At 40.6% G+C, this 21,120-nt stretch overlaps 1 protein-coding gene across 9 annotated transcripts in view; it reads right to left on the bottom strand.

Annotated features, from left to right (window-relative positions):
* The window catches only part of slc39a10 (solute carrier family 39 member 10), a 67,036-nt gene that overhangs the window by 37,875 nt on the left and 8,041 nt on the right, over positions 1–21,120 (bottom strand). For 4 of the 9 annotated variants that reach the window (XM_059966906.1, XM_059966911.1, XM_059966909.1 and 1 more), the window contains exon 2: positions 570–654. The exons of 4 other annotated variants lie outside the window; for them this stretch is intronic. The gene's annotated coding sequence lies outside the window, so the exon portion shown is untranslated. Of the gene's footprint in view, positions 1–569; positions 655–14,435; positions 14,448–21,120 lie in introns of those variants that run through there. One more of the 9 variants, XM_059966915.1, reaches the window with a different exon arrangement.

Below are 21,120 nucleotides of genomic sequence, written 5' to 3'. Positions count from 1 at the left end.
ACGTTTCATGTCACTTGGAGCTGTAAGTTTGCAAAATACAAGTTTAGCCTCAGGAAAAATATGAAGACAGGAGGGAATTCAAGATGACTCAAGTTTTATTTGTCGTATGCCCATCTACATGTAAGCACAGGTGCAATGAAATTCCTACAGCCACATAGCATCAAACAAGCAGTATTCTTCAGAAAAACAAAAATTGCACAGAATCTTTACAAGCAAGAACACAATTAGAACAAAAAAGTAAATTTTAGTGCAAATTGATCATATTCATGCTACACTGTAGTGATTAGTTTTTCCAGTTGATTCAAGAACTGAATGGCCCTTGGACCTGGTAGAAGGTAAGACAGAGACTATACTTCATTAGAGTTTGAAGAGATTTGGTATGTCAACAAATACAGTCAAACACTTAACTGGATGTACAGTGGAGAGTCTTCTGACAGGCTGCATCACTGTATGGTATTGGTGGGGGGGGGGGGGGGAGGGGAGCAGACAGCTACTGCATAGGACCAAAAAAAGCTGCAGAGGATTGTAAATTTAGTCGGCTCCATCTTGAGTACTAGCCTACAAAGTACCTAGGACATCTTCAAGGAGCGATGTCACAGAAAGGCAGCGTCCAATTTTAAGGACCTCCAGCACCCAGGGCATGTCCTTTTCTCACTGTTTTTTTAAAAAATTTTTTTATTAGTTTTTCAAAACATTTTACAAATTAAAAACCCCAAATCCCAATGAGGAACATTAAAACAGTGCAAAATTAAGCATACAATAATAATATGCTGCAAAGGAAGAGAATTTAGCAAAAAAAAAAAGCACCTAAATTAAAGACAAGTAAACTTAGTGTCCTCCCCAAGCCCCACGACACAAGAAAAAACAGCAGCAACTCCAGACCAACTACAACACAATATAGAGAGTATAAGTCAGGACAGCCAAACTCTCAGACTGTGCATACACTCAGCAACAGAGGATAATAATGCCTTCTACCAGAAAAAAACAGGAGCTGAAAGCAAGGGACCAAAAAGAAAAAAAAACCCTAGTCAAGAGGAAGGTTATGAAAGTACTCGACAACAGGTCACCAGACCTTATGGAACTTTAGATCCGAATTGAGAACTGAATAATGAATTTTTTCGAGGTCCAAACAGGCCATGATGTCGTTAAGCCATTGAGCATGAGTGGGCGGGGCAACATCTCTCCATCTGAGGAGGATCAAGCGTCTAGCCAGGAGCGAGGCAAAGGATAATATTCAGCATTTGGTCGGATCCAGACATAAATCTGTCTCGCCCCAAAAACCGAACAGAGCAATTAAGGGGTTTGGTTCTAGGAGCTGATTCAGGATACACGATAACGTAGTGAAGACATCTTTCCAGAATTTCTCCAAGCTAGGACAGAACCAGTACATATGGATGAGAGAGGCCACGCCCCTCTTGCATTTATCACAGAGCGGACTAACGCTAGGGTAGAATCGAGATAGTTTAGATTTAGACGTTTGGGCTCTACGAACAATCTTAAACTGTAAAAGGCAGTGGCAAACACAAAGAGAGGTTGAGTTAACCGATTTGAGAACTAAATCCCAGCTCTCCTCAGATAAGGAGATATTTAAATCCTGTTCCCAGGCTATTTTGATTTTATCCATGGGGGCCCGTCGTAAGGCTGCTAGATTATCTCGGATGATTGATATTAAGCCTTTACCTAGTGGATTCATGGAAAGAAACAGGTCCATAGCATTTTTCGCAGGCATTTCAGGAAAGTTAGGAATTAAAGGAGCAATAAAGTGTTGGATTTGGAGATATCTGAAAAAATGTGCATTGGGCAGATTGAACTTAACAGAGAGCTGCTGAAAAGAAGCGAAGGCGATTATCAATGAAAAGATCTTCAAAATGTCTAATGCCCTTCCCATACCAAACCTGGAATGCTGAATCGTATGTAGTAGGTAAAAAAAGGTGATTATGAGCAACAGGGCTGGAAATGGAAAACCCCTGGAAACCATAGCATTTCCTGATCTGAGCCCATATACGCAAAGTGTGTCTAACAAGAGGATTAGCTACTGATCTGGGCAGACTACTAGGGAGTGCAAAGCCAAGAAGTGCAGAGATAGATAATTCTTTAGTGGAGCTCAGCTCCATTGCCACCCAGTTAGGGCACTCGGGTTGGCTATGGAAGAAAGACCAGAAGGTAGCACAAAGTATATTAGCTGCCCAATAATATAAACGAAAGTTAGGTAAAGCCATGCCACCCTCTTTTTTTAGATTTTTGGAGATGGATTTTATTAATTCTAGAGCGCTTATTCTGCCACAGATTTGACAAAATAATAGAGTCTAAGGAATCAAAAAAAGATTTAGGAATAAAAATTGGGATAGATTGAAATAAGTATAAAAATTTGGGGAGAACATATATTTTAACAACATTAATACGACCTACCAAAGACATAGATAGAGGTGACCATTGTACCAGACTCTGTTTTATAGCATATGAAAGATTGGCAAAGTTTTCACAAAAGAGATCTTTAAACTTCCTCGTGACTGTAATTCCAAGATAAGTAAATTGATTATGGACTACTTTAAAAGGGAGATCATGAAATGTTAGTTCTTGTGCTTCTTTATTAATTGGGAGAAGTTCACTCTTATGTAAATTAAGTTTATAGCCAGAGATCTGGCTAAACTGGAGTGAAAACATTAGAGGTAAGGATGTAGACGGATTTGAGAGAAAGAGTAATAAGTCATCAGCATAGAGAGAAACTTTATGCTCAACACCCCCTCTCCAAATCCCAGTCAATTCAGGGCAGTTTCGAAATGCTATTGCCAGAGGTTCCATAGCCAAATCAAAGAGAAAGGGACTTAAGGGGCATCCCTGGCGGGTGCCACGTTTGAGATTAAATACTTGGGATTTCTGAAAATTGGTTAAAACAGAGGCAGTAGGACACAGGTACAGCAATTGGATCCAAGAGATGAAACTTTGGCCAAGGTCAAGTTTTTCAACAACAGCAAAAAGGTAGTTCCACTCTATACGATCAAATACTTTCTCCGCATCGAGGGAAATAACACATTCAGGAATCCCAGTTGGAGGTGAGTATAAGATATTAAGTAAACGCCGAATGTTAAAAAAAGGGAAACGGTTTTTAATAAAGCCTGTTTGGTCATCAGAGATAATGGAGGGAATGACAGTTTCTGATCTATGAGCCAAAACTTTAGCTAAGATCTTTACATCAACATTGAGCAGAGAGATCGGCCTATACAAGGAACACTCTGTTGGGTCTTTGCCCTTTTTTAAAAGAAGAATAATAGATGCCTCACTGAAAGAGGGTGGCAATTTGCCGTAATTAAACGAGTCAGATAATACTGAAAGTAACTGTGGAGAAAGAAGAGAAGAGAATGATTTATAAAATTCTACAGGGAACCCATCAGGTCCAGGAGATTTCCCTGAGGACAGTGCAGAAATTGCAGTAGATATTTCTTCTAATGATATAGGCGCATTGAGTTTGGCTTTGAAATCAGATGAAAGTGAGGGGATATCCAGATTCTGTAAAAATTGATCAACAGAGATATTGTCATTCAGAGATTCAGAGGAATAAAGCCGAGAATAAAAATTTTTAAATGCGACATTAATTTCTAAATGATCCGATGTAAAGTCTCCGTTCTCCTTCCGGATCTTTGTAATGTGTTGTTTGGCTTTGGAACGACTCAGCTGATTGGCTAGGAATTTACCAGACTTATCCCCATGAATGTAAAAGCGACTCTTGCTTTCGAGAAGTTGGCGTTCGACAGGTTGAGTGGACAGAAGGTTAAATTTAGTTTGGAGTTCAACATGCTTCTTGTATAATTCAGGGTTCTTAGTTTGGGCATATATTTGATCCAATTGTTTAATCTGGTTAATGAGGTCTAATCGATCTGCATGGGATCTTCTGTTGAGATTTGCTGTGTAAGGGATTATTTGCCCCCTCAGATATGCTTTCATGGCATCCCAGACAATCTGGGATGGCACTTCAGGTGATGTATTAGTGTTAAAATAAAAGGTTATCTGATCCTTAATAAATTTTAAAAAATCATCCGATAGTAACGTTGAATCAAACCGCCAGTGTTTATTCCTCTAAGGGAGACCAGGCAAATTCAGAGTGAGAGTAATTGGGGCATGGTCAGAGATCAGTATACTCTGATAGTCACAAGAGTGAGCAAATGGAATAAGTTGGTTATTGAGTAAGAAATAATCAATTCTAGTGAAAGTATGGTGAACATGTGAGAAAAAAGAATAATCTCTCTCCGTAGGATGGAGGAAACGCCATATATCAGAGATACCATAATTAGAGAGAAAACGATTGGATAGCTAAGGCAGATTTAGTAGGTGGTCTAATAACAGAGGACGATTGATCCAAATTAGGATCTAACCAACAATTAAAGTCACCACCCAGTATAAGAGAGTATGAGTTTAAGTCTGGTAGTGAGGAAAAAAACGGTTCAAAAAAATTAACATCATCAAAGTTGGGGGCATACAGGTTTGCTAGTGCAACTTTAGTGTTATATAGTTTGCCAGAAACAATAATAAAACGGCCATTTATATCAGATATTTTATTATGGAGTTCAAAAGGAATATTTGAGTTAATAAGAATGGAGACTCCCCTAGCTTTAGCGGTAAAGGATGAATGAAAATGCTGACCCGCCCACTTTGACAAAAGCTGGGAGTTATCAGAACACCAAATATGAGTTTCTTGAAGGAAAGCAATATCAGCTTTGAATTGTTTGATGTGAGAATACCTTCCTCCTTTTAACAGGGTGATTCAATCCCTTTACATTCCAGCTCACGAATTTAAGTGCACTAGCCATTATCGATTACTAATGTATAAAAGGCAGAAGGCATATAAAAAGTCAAGCAGTACAATAGCAGTCTGGGAGCAGAGATGTAAACATAGATTCGTAAAATCAAAACATATACATGTCCTGAGCAATAAAGAGATATAATATATACAGTGAGTGATGTTGGAACTAGAAAACCCAGCCCACCCACACAACCCAAAACTAGACGGCTACCAAAACAAGTAGCTAGCTCTACCAAAAAAATTAACCCAAATACAACTTCCAGATCTGTGTCATTAACAGCAGTTCCGTGTAAATACTATAACAAATAGTAACTAGTTTATGCACTAAAAAAACATAACTACAGATTAGAATACTTTCTGCAGGAATATAAAACTTAATACAGAGAAAATCAGAAGAGGACCAAAACTAACCTGCCAGCGAAAAAGTTATAGAAGAATAAAGTAAAAGAAAGAAAAAAAAGGATAAAAAAAAGGAAGGGGAAAATTATAAATTCAAGATGAGTATTTATCAACCATTTACAGAAGAGAGAAAAAAATTCAGAAATTAGAAAAAAGGGGGTGAAGAAAAGAAAAAAGTATAATAAAATAAATAAATATAAAAAGAAGGAAAAATAGATCGGCAATTAAACTGTGAACCAACAAACCGGAAAGCCTTCACTGAAGACTTCAAACCTCCAAAACAAGTTAAAGTCAGTTGTAGAACTCTGTAGATAAAGTTGTACAACAATAAAAGATAGATTACACACACACCAAATCCAGGGAGAGATTGTCAACAGCCCTTAGAGTTTCGATGAATAATGTCTGAATGATTCAAGTAAAGTCTGAGTCCAGAAAAAGTAATTTTACTATGAGAAGTACTTATCCACCATTTTAGGAGGTCTGATCGGGTTCCGAAGATGGCTGGATAGCCGGAAGACTTGCCACAAATGCTTCAGCTTCCTTGGCTGACTTAAACCATTTGTATTTCCCAATGTTAAGTTTGATTCATAGATCAGCAGGGGAACGATAAAACCACGATCAAAAAGCACTTTCATTGCGCCTTTAAACTCAGCGCGCATCTTTAAGGTCTGGGGTGCAAAATCTTCCACAAAGCGAATGGTTGTATCCTGGAAAATAAAAGAACCTCTGCGACGTGCCTCTACGATCAGACGGTGTTTTACCTGGTATTGATGGAAGCACAAGATTACTGGTTGCGGGCGGTTGCCCAGAATTCCGACGGGAACATGGACCCGGTGTGCCTGTTCGAGCTCAGGCGGGTTCGGAAGCAAATCTTTCCCTAATATCTCACAGAGAAACTTGGCGAAAAACTTCACTGTTGATCCCTGTTCGGTGGCCTCTGGCAATCCAAGAATTCTAAGATTGCAGCGTCTGCTGCGATTTTTGAGATCCACCGTTTTGAAAAGGAGTTTGTTACACTTTTCCTCCAAGCTGGAACAGAGAGTCTCCAAGTATCGAACACGACTTTCTAAATCTTCAGAAGTCGAATCGATGCGAGATAAGTGTTGGGCATGCTCGCCCACCTTGTCGTTGATTTGATCAAGCTTGTCTTCCAACTGTTTGAAAGCGGTTTTAAATTCCTTTAAAATTTTGTCTCGGAGCTAACCGAGCGCAGCCAGGGTCTCGTCTGAGAGAGCCGGAGCTTCCTTTCTCCCGGATTTAGAGCTCTTGCTAGACATTGTAAGTTAGGTGTGTTCACAGGCAAGTAGGAGGTACCGAAAAAGTTCCCGACTAAGGTTTAAAAAAATGGAGACATTTAGTGCAAAGATAGTGACAGTAACGGAACAAAGGTTCGGAGCAGCTAAGCAATCGCCATCTTACCGGAAGTCCTCCCTTTTCTCACTGTTACTATCAGGTAGAAGGTATAGAAACCTGAAGGCACAAACTCAACAATTCAGGAACAGCTTCTTCCCCTCTGCCATCCGATTCTAAATGGACATTGAACCCTTGAACACTACCTCACTTTAATATCTATTATTTGTTTTTTGCATGATTCTTAATCTAATCAATATATGCACACTGTAATTGATTTATTTATTAATTTTTCTCTTTCCACTCTTTTATGTATTGCATTGAACTGCTGCTGCTAAGTTAACAAATTTCATGACACATACTGGTGATAATAAACGTGATTCTGATTCGGATTTCAGATTTCTGTAGTTCCTGCCAAAGATGACAGCATAAACAGAGGATGAGGATCTTTAATGGTAGGTTTTGTCTTATTGTAGCTACACCTCCTATAGATATTACAAATGGTGAAGAAGTATATACCCAAGATGTACTGGGCAGAGTGCACTACTCTTTGCAGCTTCTTACGTTCCTGTGCTTTCGAACTGCACCGTACCCAGATTCAGTCAGAATACTTTAAACTGTATGTGTTTTTTTAAATGTTCAGTCACAAGCTGAATCTCTTCAATCACCGAAGAAAGTAATGACATTGGCACACTTTCCTTATGATTGCATCTATGTGCTGGGCCCAGGAATTTACAGCTGCTGACTTCATCCACTGCCAATCCCCAAAGTAGACTGGTGAATTTTCACCTCCTTCCCTTTCCCAGAGACCACAAATAACACTTTTGTTGACATTGATCGAAAGCTTGTTGCTCCGATACCACTCAACCAGGTGCCCCATCTGGTTAAGTTGATTCATCACCATCTATGATTCATCCAACAGTACGGCTATCTGTGAATCTGAAGTGGCATTGATGTTGTGCTATTTGTATAGAGAGTAGAGCAAGGTGCTAAGCATGCAGAAGTACATCTTGTATTAATGATCATTGGGAGAAGACAGTGTTACAAATCCTCACTGATTGAGATCTGCCAATGATGTTGAGTATCCACTACTGTATTCAATTCAGAACACACACAACCTGGCCAAATGTTACAGTCAAGAGGATCCACACTGATATCTGACTCAGCAATGAATAGTTTCCACAATATGTTGGTCTGTACCTAGCAACTTCTGATCAAATAAAAACAGAAATGTAAATATGCAGGAAATCAGACAGCATTTTTGGAAAGTAAAACAATTTCAAGCCATTAAAACCCGATGAGTATTTTCAGAGTTTCACCATATTGCTTCACAAAAGACTCATTTTATTTATCAATAAAAAACTTTTATTGATATATCGTGCCTTTAACACAGAAATATATTTTGAGAAACTTCACCATTAAAAAAACAATGCTGACAAGCCACTAAAACAGAGGTTCCCAACTTTTCTTACACCATGGGTTCCTACCATTAACAGGTTGAAGACCCCTGCACTAAAGAGTTCTATTACTAAAACTTTAGGTATAGGTGGTATGTATTAGGGAACATCTCATTAGAAGAAATGTTAGAGCAGTTTAGGAGTATTAGATCTTATGGTCTTTACCAGGTGGAGGAATTGTGGATTTATGAAATCCACAAACTATCAAGATGTGGGTTTTGTGGAGTAGGATAAACTCACGTTACATATGTGGCTGAAGAAAATTAGACACACATGGAGTGGCAAAGCCATGGGGAGAATGAAAATAATTTTAAATTAGGGCATTGGGGTTATTTTGGCTAACAGCCACATGACTCAGCATTGCATAGGTAACAGTGGAAAGACCACCTTCAATAAGCAACGCAGGGTTCAATAAAACAGTAAAATTGGAATATTCCAATGAGGGAATGGAAATTGTGGTGAATGCTGTGTAAATGCTGCCCATGTAAAGTTACTGTTTGCCAGGAAATAACAAACCTTACACCAGCATAAAATTAAAGTGGAATTATATTTAAAGATATTTCAACTTTAACAACAGTAAACAGAAAAAGGGCCCTTTACAGATAAAGCAGTCTAAATGTGCACATAAGCACTGGAGCTCGCTTCTGAAGTAGTCAGGATGTTTTGCTTTGATTACAGTCGGTCCTCCTTATCTGCGAGGGATTGGTTCCGCGACCCCTCGTGGATACCAAAAAACACGGATGGTCAAGTTTCCTATTCAACCTGTCTCAATGCAGTGGACCTTAGGACCTGGTGGCGGATCTCTGAATCCTTTAGTGTTTATATTCACAAAAATCATCATGATCACGATTGAAAATAAAGTGGAAATAATAAAGCGATCGGAAAGAAGTGAAATGCCATTGGTCAGCAATTGGTTAGGCTACAGTCGGTCAATGATCAGAACAATTTTAAAGGATAAAATGAGAAAGGCCCTGCCCCAATGAAAGCTACAATTATTACTAAGCAATGCAGTGGTTTAATTATTGGGCTTTGGGTTTTTGATCCTCCACATCAACCTGGCACGGATGGACAGCGTGCTCGGAAGTGATCTGTCACTGGATCGCCCAGCGCTGAAACATACATTTCTTAAGTGTTTTATATGTGTAAGGTGGTTTCTTCTTTCTTTATGTTACTGCATGTGTTAATCAAAATGGCTTCTTTGTTTGTTAAAAGTAAAAATGCTTCGTTATGCTAACTGGTGAGAGAGTGCTTTCTCTCAAAGCTTGTTTGGGTTATAATTACTGATAACAAGAATTGTATTTGCTTGTTAACCAATTGGGATAGAGGTTATTCTTTCTTGTGGGTTTGTAAGCTAGCGTTGCGCGATGCTTTGGGGGAGACAGCGAGAGGGGCTTAGAGGGAGAAGATGCGATGTTTTAAGCTAGGCAATGGAATGGCCCTGAGCGGGGGTCCAAGGCCCAGGGTTTTCGGCAAGGAGAGGAGACGAAGACAGATTTGTGTGGAGTGTCTGGGCGACCACTGTTGTTGGTCCCAGGCGGCGGGGCGAGGAGGTCGGAGGGGTTCGAATGGTGGCAAGGAGACAAGACTTTGTTTACTAAGCTCTAATGGGTTGTACACAAAGTAGTTGGACTTTGATAAGTTTGGCGCCTTTTACTTTTATATTGTATCTCTATTAAGTACATAGTTCCAATAAGATCTATAAAGTATAATCATCTACTTCGCATATGGTGTACTGTCTGTTATTTGGCGCGGTGGGGACATCACACAGCATCCACACAAGCTGATTACCCAGTTTGGCGGGGCCGAAGGCTGCTCCCCCAGATGGAAGCGAGCTGAGCAAGCCTGAGGATTCCCAGGGGGCTACATATGCATAGAAAGGTAAAATATATACTATATGCTAAGACAAATGTTTGACTGACGCTAAATAATACCGAATATACCTGTTCCCACTTACTTTGTAAGAGAACTTCCATTTTTTTCGATCCCGATCCACGCTAATCTTTGCACATCCTCCCGTATACTTTGAAATTTATCTCTAGTTTATAATACCTAATACAATGTAAATTCTATGTAAAATAGTTGTTATACTGCGTTATTTAGGGAACAATGACAAGAAAAAAGGTCTATACATACTCAAACAACAAGTGCTGGAACAGCATTTACAGGTTTTTGCGGTGGGTTGAATTTGCTTATGCGGAACTCCCGGATAAGGAGGGCCGACTGTACTCATGCCCTGAACCCATGTTCTGCATGAAAGACACCAACCAAATTCCCAACTTCCGTTGACCATTTCGAAATAACTGGCTGACTCAGGAGTATTGGCTCTTCCTCCTTTGAGCCTTTCATCTGCACAAAGCACCTCTTATTCATCAGCGAACTTGGTTTGGTTTGAACTGGATCTAGCAGTGCAGTCATGCCTCAGCAGTGGGCTAAGCACTCAGGCCTATGGAATGCCAGTGCTCAGCGTGATGGAACTAGAGATGTTTCTACCAATAGACTGATTGTGGCTTTTCTGTTGAGCACTCTAAGATCCAGTTACAGAGAGGTGCTACAACCCAGTGAGGATAGTTTACTTACCACCTTCAGAGGGATAATCATATTAAACACTGAGATGAAGTTAACTAGCATCCTGGCAAATGAGGCACCAATTTTATTTATTGAGATGCAGCACAGAATAGGCCCCTTAGCCCCTTTGAGCCATGCCGCACAGCAACCCTCTAATCATGGGACAATCTAGAATGACTATTTAACCTATGTCTTCGGACTACGGGAGGCAACCTTAACACCCGAAGGAAACTCACATAGGCACAGAACAAACTCCATACAGACAACGATGGAAAGCAGACCCAGGTTGCTGGTACTGTAAAGCACTGTGTTAACCACTGCACTGCTCAATTTTCCAGGTCAGATAGTACGGACTGGAGTGCAGAGGCTATGGCATCATCAGTGGACTGATTTGAGGGATAGGTGAACTGGAAAAGATACAATATAGCAGGAACATGGGATTTAATGCAACCCATAACCAGTCACGTAAAACACTTCATTATTGTTGAAGCTAATCCCCCTGGACAGCAGTCGTTGAGGCAGGATACTGTCGCCCTCTTGGGCACCAGGATGATGGTGGCTGCCTTGAACCCTGAGGAGACAGTGAACTGTTCCAGAAAGGATGTTGAAGATTTCTGTTAGAACCTCAGTTAACTGGGCTGCACAGTCCCTTGGTACTCATCCATGTATGCTTTCAGGCCTCGCAGCTTTTCATGCATTGAACCTGGCTAGGCTCTTCCTCATATTAGCTGCAGCCACACAAAGTACCCGCTTCTTGCGGCAAAGGGGTACCTTCTTCACCAGCACATTGTCCTGTGCATCAAGCCGAGTGTAAGTGACATTCAGCCTATCAGGAAGAGAAGCATCACTGTTGACATGCAGTGTGTTATGGTCTGAATGCCCTGCCACATGTGCTTCATGTCTCTGGTGTCACAAAAGTGGCTGCATGTTCTTGTGAATAATATCATTTTGCTTTCCTGATGACATGGGAAAGCACAGCTCTTGCTGACCTGAGAGCTGTCATATCCCCAGATCTGAAAGCAGCAACCTAATCTGTCATTTAGTTGTGCTTTGTAGATGGTTAAAAGGCTTTTCACCAGGGTGAGAAAACCTCTTAAGCAACAAATTCTGGGGCTGTCTTTTAACTTAGACTTGTGTCTTTAAGCAGCAGTAAAATGCAAGCTATTATTTTTGTTGTGAATACATGAGAATGGGACAAAAATGGGAAAAAGAAATGCTGAATATATATATTAGTACATTGATTCAGTACAAACATTTATTACCTTGTGGTTATGATCAACAATATAGCATAATTTGGAATTCTGCCAGGCTATGATTAGACAAAATTTAGCTCATATTCACCCTTCATTGTGCAATCCAGATACTCTGGCTCACACATGTAGCCTGACCTAAGGACTCATTTCAAAAAGACATTCCATCTAATGTTAGGACATAAAATCTTGTGCCCTGAAAGATTAGTCAGAATCCTACAGCGTGGAAATTAGTCCTCTAACCTAGCTGCTCTATGCCAAACAAGTTTCCTGTCTAAGCTAGTCCTATTTCATACTGGCTAGATCTTTTCTATACTGGCAACCTTTTGCCTCCAATTTCATTTGAGTCTTGTACTGCCAATGTCCATCAGCCTAGATTTAACACTATTTTGACAAAAAGTCTTCAACCTGAAATATTAGCAATATTTATTTTTCCATGGATGCTGCCTAAACTGTGCAGTATTTCCAGCATCTTCAGTTTTGGTTTCACACTTTCATCTGCAGTTTTTGTTCGACATTTCTTCAATACTGCTGAAACCTGGTGCAGAGAAATCAACTCTAGTTATTTCAATAGTTTCCAATGGAGAGAAACATGTTACAGATAATGATTTGAATGTATATCGAGTCAAAATGTGTCCAATGTTTTCCAGTATCAAGTGTTCTGTTTTCAATTTTGTAAGCAAGACTTTGAGAAGTTAAATGTTTGTTTTAAATTTCACTAGTATTTTTAATATATAATAATTTTTGAACATTTGAGGAAGTCAGAGGCATTCATATTCAAGCTAGAAAATGTTTTACAGCTTTCAGAGCTGTTCAGCCTGGGAGTTGCAACTTTTCTTTGAATTTTTTTCAAGAAAGAATAGTCTTGGGCTATTCATGGAAAGAGCAATTAGGCTTCAGTGAGGAATTTTGAGCTGGAGGCCTTGCTCAAGCTAAGAGCAAATTCACTGGGTAGAAAGTGGCACCTCAGAGATATCTGAAGAAATTCTAGACCAATTAATTTTCTATGAAAACTGCTACAGAGCAGATTTAAGGAAATGCTCAAATCTGAAAAGTACAAAAATAAATGTACCAGGAAAGAGTTAATGTTCTTTACAACACTTTGGAAAAAAATATTCATGACAAATAAATATAGTTAAAACTCTGGAAGCTTTATAACAACCAGGACAAAATGGCTTGAGTGCTACTCCATCGGAACAGGACAAAAACTCTTGGGCTTCCAGCTGGGTAAATGTATCGACTAATACTTGTGTGTGAGAGGGAGGCAGGGGCTTTGGGGTTCTTATGTTTTTTTCTGCCATTCATTGTTTGGGGTTTTTCTTCTGTTTTGAGGACGTCAAAGTAGAGAGAGTAAGAATTTCAGGTTGTACATTGCATACATTCTGATATTAAATGGAACTATTGAACATAATATGGAATGTACAAAATCTACATATGTTTCAGTAAAGCCAAAGAGCATAAACAACAAAATACATTAAAACAAGATCTAGGCCCTGGAAAAATTAATGCTGCATTCATCACCCCCAATCCTTGCCCATTAAACTTTGTCACTCTTTGAAGAAATTCTGCATCACAGAGGAACCATTCCTTCCATATTAACTATATGTGGCTCTTAACTGGGAAACTTATGCATATAGAGCTTCAAGGATTAGATGACCCGGTTAACAGAAATCTGATTTGACATAAGTTTGTCCTTGCACATTCAAAGCAAGTTTGTTATTTGGTATGATTTGATAGGTTATTTTTTGGGTCTGGGAATGCACAAATTTTTTTCCCATATAAATTAATGGTAATTGCTTCTTTGCTTTACGATATTTCCACTTACAAACAGTTTCATAGGAACGCTCTACCTTCAGATAGCGGGGGAAACCTATTTTTTTTGCAACAAGGTCGTTTGTCTTTGCTGGTTTTGCAAGAGTGAGTTGAATGTACTTTTTTTCAACTTGAAACTCAAGTTATTTGGAAGTGCATCACACAGTGATAATTCCCTCACTCAGTCCCTCAGCAGTTTTGGTTTGTTTGTAAAGTAGCCACTCCATTTTTGTCAACAAAAAAGTTATAGCAAACAAGCACCAGTCTACAGCAAAGGATTGCCTGTTAACAAAATAATAATAATAATAATCATCACAAATGTGGTAGGATTATCTGCCACTTTTTGTTGATTCATGCTGTGAATTTGTGGTTTGAACACTATTTTGAATGGTCAGTGCCACCTGCCCATTGGGGACAGTTGCTCAATAGTATTAAATGCCAGTTGCACAATAAAGAGAATGAACAAATTAATTGAAGCTTGGTGCTGAAGTCCTTAGCCGGCAAAAGAAATATTAAGCTGACTGCCAAAGCTTGGTGAGTAGAAATTAAAGTCTTCAAAACGAATATAAAACAAATGTGAACAAAATTAAAAGTTTAATACCATCAATTAAGGATCTTATGAAAAATAAGGAACATAGCTTACAAATGCAATCTGGGATTTGACTAATCTGTGAAGCTGTTGCTAAGAAACATTAAACACTGATCTCATACTTCAAGGACAAACAGGAAAAACAGGAGGAATGGTTAACCCAAATACAATACATTGAAGGTCATGTTGCTACAATAAGTGAATACAAGTCTCACCTTCCAACAGACGATGTTTCTTAAATTCCAAGGCATGTTTTGACTGCGCATATAGCAGATGACCCACAAGTTGATGTGAAACTGAACAGTGTGTCAAATGTCAGTACTCAAAGCTCTGCTGCAGGAAGAAAATCCTTTACATGTACTACCCTACTCTGCATGCATTATAACAGAGGCTGATTTAGCACATCGACAATTAGTGAAGCACAAACATATGCTGGAAGAGCAAAGAGGAACAGCTACAGGAAAGGAAAGAGCAGCTTAAGTTGCAGGAAGAAATTGCTGCACAGGTGGCCAAAGTTAATGCTCTGGTCTTCAAGTGTGGAGAGTACTAAAAGTGTTCCAGCAGGACATAGCATAAAAAAATAGAAGCAGGAGTAGGCCATCTGGCCCTTCAAGCCTGCTCCATCATTAAATAAAATCATGGCTGACCTGGCCATAGACTAAGGATTTCCGGAGCCAAGGCATTTTACTACTTAGGGTAAAAGAGAGGCAAGACTGCGCAGGTGCGTGATGTCAGCTAGTAGGGCGGGGAAAGGTTAAAAAGACTGCCATATCCAGCAGGCAGCATTCGGCGTGAGAGGACATTGGCTCAATGGGCTTAGGTGGTAATGAGGCAAGGTAGGTTTACCTGTGTTAATTGTGGAAAGGAAGTAGTATGTGTGAGGCCGGTTTTCTGTACTCAGTGTAAGATGCGGGAGGTCATGGAGTCTCCCAGCCTCCCGGACGGCCATATCTGAACCAAGTGTGTCGAACAACAGCTCCTAAGGGACCGTGTTAGGGAACTGGAGATGCAGCTCGATGACCTTTGTCTGGTCAGGGAGAGCGAGGAAGTGACAGAAAGGAGTTATAGGCAGATGGTCACACTGGGGCTACGTAAGACAGACAAATTGGTAACAGTCAAGAGAGGGAAGGACAAGAGCCAGGTTCTAGAGAGTACCCCTGTGGCTGTACTCCTCGACAGTAATACTCCTGTTTGAGTACTGTTGGGGGGGGGAACAGCCTACCTGGGGGAAGCAACAGTGGCCATGCCTCTGGCACAGAGTCCAGCCCTGTGGCTCAGAAGGGTAGGGAAAGGAAGAGGAAGGTAAATGTGATAGGGGACTCTATAGTTAGGGGCTCAAATAGGCGATTCTGTGGACGCAGGTAAGAAACTAGGATAGTAGTTTGCCTCCCAGGTGCCAGGGTCTGGGATGTTTCAGATCACGTCCAAGATATCCTGCAGTGGGAGGGAGAACAGCCAGAGGTGGTGGTACATATTGGTACCAATGACATAGGAAGGAAAAGGGAAGAGGTCCTGAAAAAAAAGACAACAGGAAGTTAGGAAGAAAGTTGGGAAGCAGGACCGCAAAGGTAGTAATCTCAGGATTACTGCCTGTGCCACGCAACAGTGAGAATAGGAATAGAATGAGGTGGAGGATAAATGCGTGGCTGAGGGATTGGAGCAGGAGGCAGGGATTCAGATTTCTGGATCATTAGGACCTCTTTTGGGGCAGGTGTGACCTATACAAAAAGGACGGGTTGCACTTGAATCCCAGGGGGATCAATATACTGGCGGGGTGGGAACCAAACTGAAGAGACCGGAGAAGAGGCAGTTGGGTCACAAATAGAAAAAGCTTGGAGACAGTGTGTGAAGGAGGTCAGGCAGGTGATGGAGAAGGGATGCACTCAGACGGACAGTTTGAGATGTGTCTATTTCAATGCAAGAAGTATTGTGAACAAAGCAGATGAGCTTAGAGCATGGATCAGTACTTGGAACTATGATATGGTGGCCATTACAGAAACTTGGATGGCTCAGGGACAGGAATGGTTACTTCAAGTGCCGGGTTTTAGATGTTTTAGAAAGGACAGACAGGGAAGCAAAAATGGTGGGGGCGTGGCTCAATTGATCAGAGATAGTGACAGCTGCAGAAAAGGTGGGTGTCATGGAGGGATTGTCTACGGAGTTTCTGTGGGTGGAGGTTAGGAACAGGAAGGGGTCAATAACTTTACTGGGTGTTTTTTATAGGCCGCCCAATAGTAACAGGGATATCGAGCAGCAAATAGGGAAACAGATCCTGGAAAGGTGTAATAATAAAAGAGTTGTTGTGATGGGAGATTTTAATTTCCCAAATATTGATTGGTATCTCCCTAGAGCAAGGGCTGTAGATGGGGTGGAGTTTTGTTTATGTGTTCAGGAAGGTTTCTTGACATAATATATAGACAATCCTACAAGAGGAGAGATGGTACTTGATTTAGTATTGGGAAATGAAGCTGCTGAGGTTCATTGGGAGAGCATTTTGGAGATAGTGATCATAATTCTAACTCCTTTACAACAGCACTGGAGAGAGATAGAAACAGACAAGGTAGAAAAGCTTTTAATTGGAGTAAGGGGAATTATGAGGCTATCAGGCAGGAAATTGGAAGCTTAAATTGGGAACAGATGTTTTCAGGGAAATGTACAGAAGAAATGTGGCAAATGTTCAGGGGATACTTGTGTGAAGTTCTGCATAGGTATGTTCCAATGAGACAAGGGAAGTTATGGTTGGGTACAGGAACCATGTGTACAAAGGCTGTAATAAATCTAGTCAGTTCAGAGAGCTAGGTAATGTTAGAGATCTTGAAGATTATAAGACTAACAGGAAGGAGCTTAAAAAGTTAATTAGTTGGGCAAGAAGGGTCCATGAGAAGGCCTTGGTGGACAGGATTAAGGAAAACCCCAAGGCATTCTACAAGTATGTGAAGAGCAAGAGGATAAGACATGAAAGAATAGGACCTATCAAGTGTGATAGTGGGAAAGTGTGTATGGAACCAGAGGAAACAACAGAGGCACTTAATTAATACTTTACTTCAGTATTCACTATGGAAAAGGATCTTGGTGATTGTAGTGCTGACTTGCAGCAGACTGAAAAGCTTGAGCATGTAGATATTAAGAAAGTATGTGCTGGAGCTTTTGGAAAGAATCGAGTTGGATAAATCACCGGGACCGGATGAGATGTACCCCAGGCTACTCTGGGAGGTGCGGGAGGAGATGCTGAACCTCTGGCAATGATCTTTGAATCATCAATGGGGACAGCAGAGGTTCGGGAGGATTACGGATATCGTTCCTTTATTCAAGGGAGTAGAGATAACCCAGGAAATTATAAACCAGTGAGTCTTACTTCAGTGGTTGCTAAGTTGATAGAGAAGATCCTGAGAGGCAGAATGTATGAACATTTGGAGAGGCATAATATGATTAGGTATAGTCAGCATGGCCTTGTCAAGGGCAGGTCGTGTCTTACAAGGCTGATTGAATTTTTTGAGGATGTGACTAAACACATTGATGAAGGAAGAGCAGTAGATGTAGTGTACATGGATTTCAGCAAGGCATTCGATAAGGTACCCCATGCAAGGCTTACAGAGAAAGTAAGGAGGCCTGGGATCCAAGGGGCCATTGCTTTGTGGATCCAGAACTGGCTTGCCCACAGAAGACAAAGAGTGTTTGTAGACGGGTTATATTCTATATGGAGCTGGTGACCAGTGGTGTGCCTCAGGGATCTGTTCTGGGACCCCCACTCTTTGTGATTTTTATAAATGACCTGGTTGAGGAAGCGGAGGGATGGGTTAGTAAATTTTCTGATAACACCAAGGTTGGGGGTGTTGTGTAAAGTGTGGAGGGTTATCAGAGGTTACAGCGGGACATTGATGGGATGCAAAACTGGGCTGAGAAGTGGAAGATGGAGTTCAACCCAGATAAGCGTGAAATGGTTCATTTTGGTAGGCCAAATATGATGGCAGAGTATAGTATTAATGACAAGACTCTTGGGAGTGCGGAGGATCAGAGGGATCTTGGGGTCCGAGTCCAAAGGACGCTCTAAGCAGCTCCGCAGGTTGCCACTGTGGTTAAAAAGGCATACAGTGTATTAGCCCTCATTAGTCGTGTAATCGAATTTAGAAGCCGAGAGGTAATTTTGCAGCTACAGAGGATCCTGGTCAGACCCCACTTGGAGTACTGTACTCAGTTGTGGTCGCCTCACTACAGGAAGGATGTGTAAGCCATAGAAAGGGTGCAGAGGAGATTTAGAAGGATGTTGCCTGGACTGGGCAGCATGCCTTATGAAAACAGGCTAAGTGAACTTGTCCTTTTCTCCTTGGAGTGATTAAGGATGAGAGGTGACTTGATAGAGTTGTACAAGATTATGAGAGGTATTGATCGTGTAGAAAGTTGTGTGGTTTTTTCCCCAGGGCTGAAATGGTTGCCACAAGAGGACACAGGTTTAAGGTGCTTGGAAGTAGGTATAGAGTAGATTTCAAGGGTAAGCATTTTTTTTTGAAACGCAGAGAGTGGTGAGTGCGTGGAATGGGTAATGGAGGCGGAAACGATAGGGTCTCTTAAGACTCCTGGATGGCTACATGGAGCTGAGCAGAATAGAGAGCTATGGGTAAAGCCTAGGTAGGTACATGTTCGGCACAGCTTTGTGGGCCAAAGGGCCTGTATTGGTGCTGTATGTTTTTTTTTGTGTACTGTATCTATGTTCCTATCCTTTTCTGAACTGTGGTGTGACATTCACCATCTTCTAATCCACCAGGACTTGCCCAGAGTCCAGAGAATTTTGGTAAATCATCGCCAAAGCTTCTACTATAACAAAACCCCAAAAGCACACAATTATCACCATTTGTTGCTCAAGTGTATGTGATACAGGAACAAAACACCCAACAGACAGTTCAGGGTGTTTACTCTCAGCCTGTACTAATGAAGCATTCTGAACCCAAGTTATATCCAAGAGCTCAAATTGCTCATGGGAACATTCACAGACAATAGAGGTCAAAACAGTATTTCCGATATTATAATGAACGAAGATGAAATAAGAACCATATTGGCACTGCAACACATTATTTCATATTTGCCTTAAAAAGAGATTCAAATCTTGAATAGTAATCCCTTGCAGTTTCATTCATGAAGGCCTTTAAAAACAGTGTTGAAAGCAAGACTGATATCCATAGTGACTATTTCCTTGACAGTACAAGAGGGATCGCCCTAAAAAACTTGTCAGAAGTTGCCAGCATATTGACAATAAGAAAGGATACGTCAAAGCTAATGCTTTACTACAGGAACATTTTAGTAATGAACAGAAAATTGTATCACCCTATATGCGAACAGCTCTTTATTGAGTACTTAACAAATCTGAATACGAGGAAGCTCTTCAAGGCTTGTCTTTTTCTTACAGACTGCTGCAGTATCATCGATGAAGTATAGTACATGTGTGAGCTGGACAAGCCTGCCAATATGTCAATAATCATAAAGAAAATGCCCTATAATCTCAACGATAAATCGTGGTTCATGAACCGCAAAGAAAAAGGCACAATTGTAAGAATATTTTCACTGACATTTGTTTATTTTATTGAATGGCAAATAAAGATTGCTACAGACCCAGTGTTTGGGAATATATGGAATGCTCTATCACTGGCAGCTAGCAAAGATGTGAACAAAAACTAAGTCACAACTTCATTCTAAGGCTAATTGAAGGGAAATGGTCTCAGCAGCAAAAGGGGTTTGTCTGTTCTGCAAAGGTGAAAAGACACTGAATTTGTCCTCTCAGGTGGAGAAAAAAGCTCATAGTGAGAAGATTGCATTACTAAAGGAAAATGGTATTTGCTTTGGCTATTTGCATACAGGAGACTTCAGCACAGATTGCATGCGGTTTTATGCATCCCAGAATACTTCATATTCACACTAACAGAAATGGCATAGAATCAAAACAAGGCATGAAAGAATCAGACCCAGCAGTGAGTAGTGCCCTGGTATCTAATGGCCTTACAGGCTCTGATAATCATGATTGTGAACTTCACAAATTTCTAGTACAAGTGGTCTAAGGGCAACAAAGTAATGGTTATGTTTGCTTTCCTAGATCAAGGGAGTACAGCAATTACACAGTGAGCCTAATGAACAAGCTCAGCCTCACAGAAAAAAGGACATATTCTCTTAAGCAACATAGGTCAAGAGAAGATAGTGTATAGCTACATTGTTTCAGGATTGGAAATGGCTGACTTAGATAGTGAAAACTATTGTGAACTGCCTAACATTTATACACCAGTATACCTGCCCATGGAAGGAACATTCCACACCAGAGGGACCTCCAAGGATAGTCTCAGCTGAAACATGTCAATTTGCTAGAGACTGAATTGGAAAATGAACCGCTGACAGGGATGAACGTACCTGAAGCATTGGAGCTGTTGCAAATGATTCGCAATGTTAACAATGGATGAATTAGAACAATATTGGGTTGAATTGGTGAATGGACCATTGGAAGGAGACAAAGGTGATGGAAGAGACTGTGCACAGCCTGAGCTGACAGTTAACAGGATCTCAGTTTTGAACTTGGATGAGCTTTGGCAGCAGCAGTTCAAGGTAGACTTCTGAATTCAGTCAGGGTAAACAACTGATATGTCAAGAGACCACCACAATATCGAGCCGGTTACAAATTCTGTAAAGCTGGTGGATGGCCACTACCAGATTATTTATCACAGAGGATCTGGAACAGAGTGATGGGAAGGTCAGGTATATTGAACTTCCTGGTGTTTACCACCCCAGAGAAGGGAAACTTCCCATTGTGTCTGACTGTGCAGCAACTTTTCATAAGGGATATTACTTAATGCTTAACTTTTATAGGGGACAAATCTTAATGCTGCTTCTTTCACTATTGTTACACTAGTTTTGATGGTTTTT

The sequence above is a fragment of the Hypanus sabinus genome, chromosome 4 (genome assembly GCF_030144855.1).
Source record: "Hypanus sabinus isolate sHypSab1 chromosome 4, sHypSab1.hap1, whole genome shotgun sequence".
NCBI classification, from domain to species: domain Eukaryota; kingdom Metazoa; phylum Chordata; class Chondrichthyes; order Myliobatiformes; family Dasyatidae; genus Hypanus; species Hypanus sabinus.
Note: the sequence above shows the minus strand (reverse complement) of the source record. Positions and strands in the feature narration are given on the sequence as shown.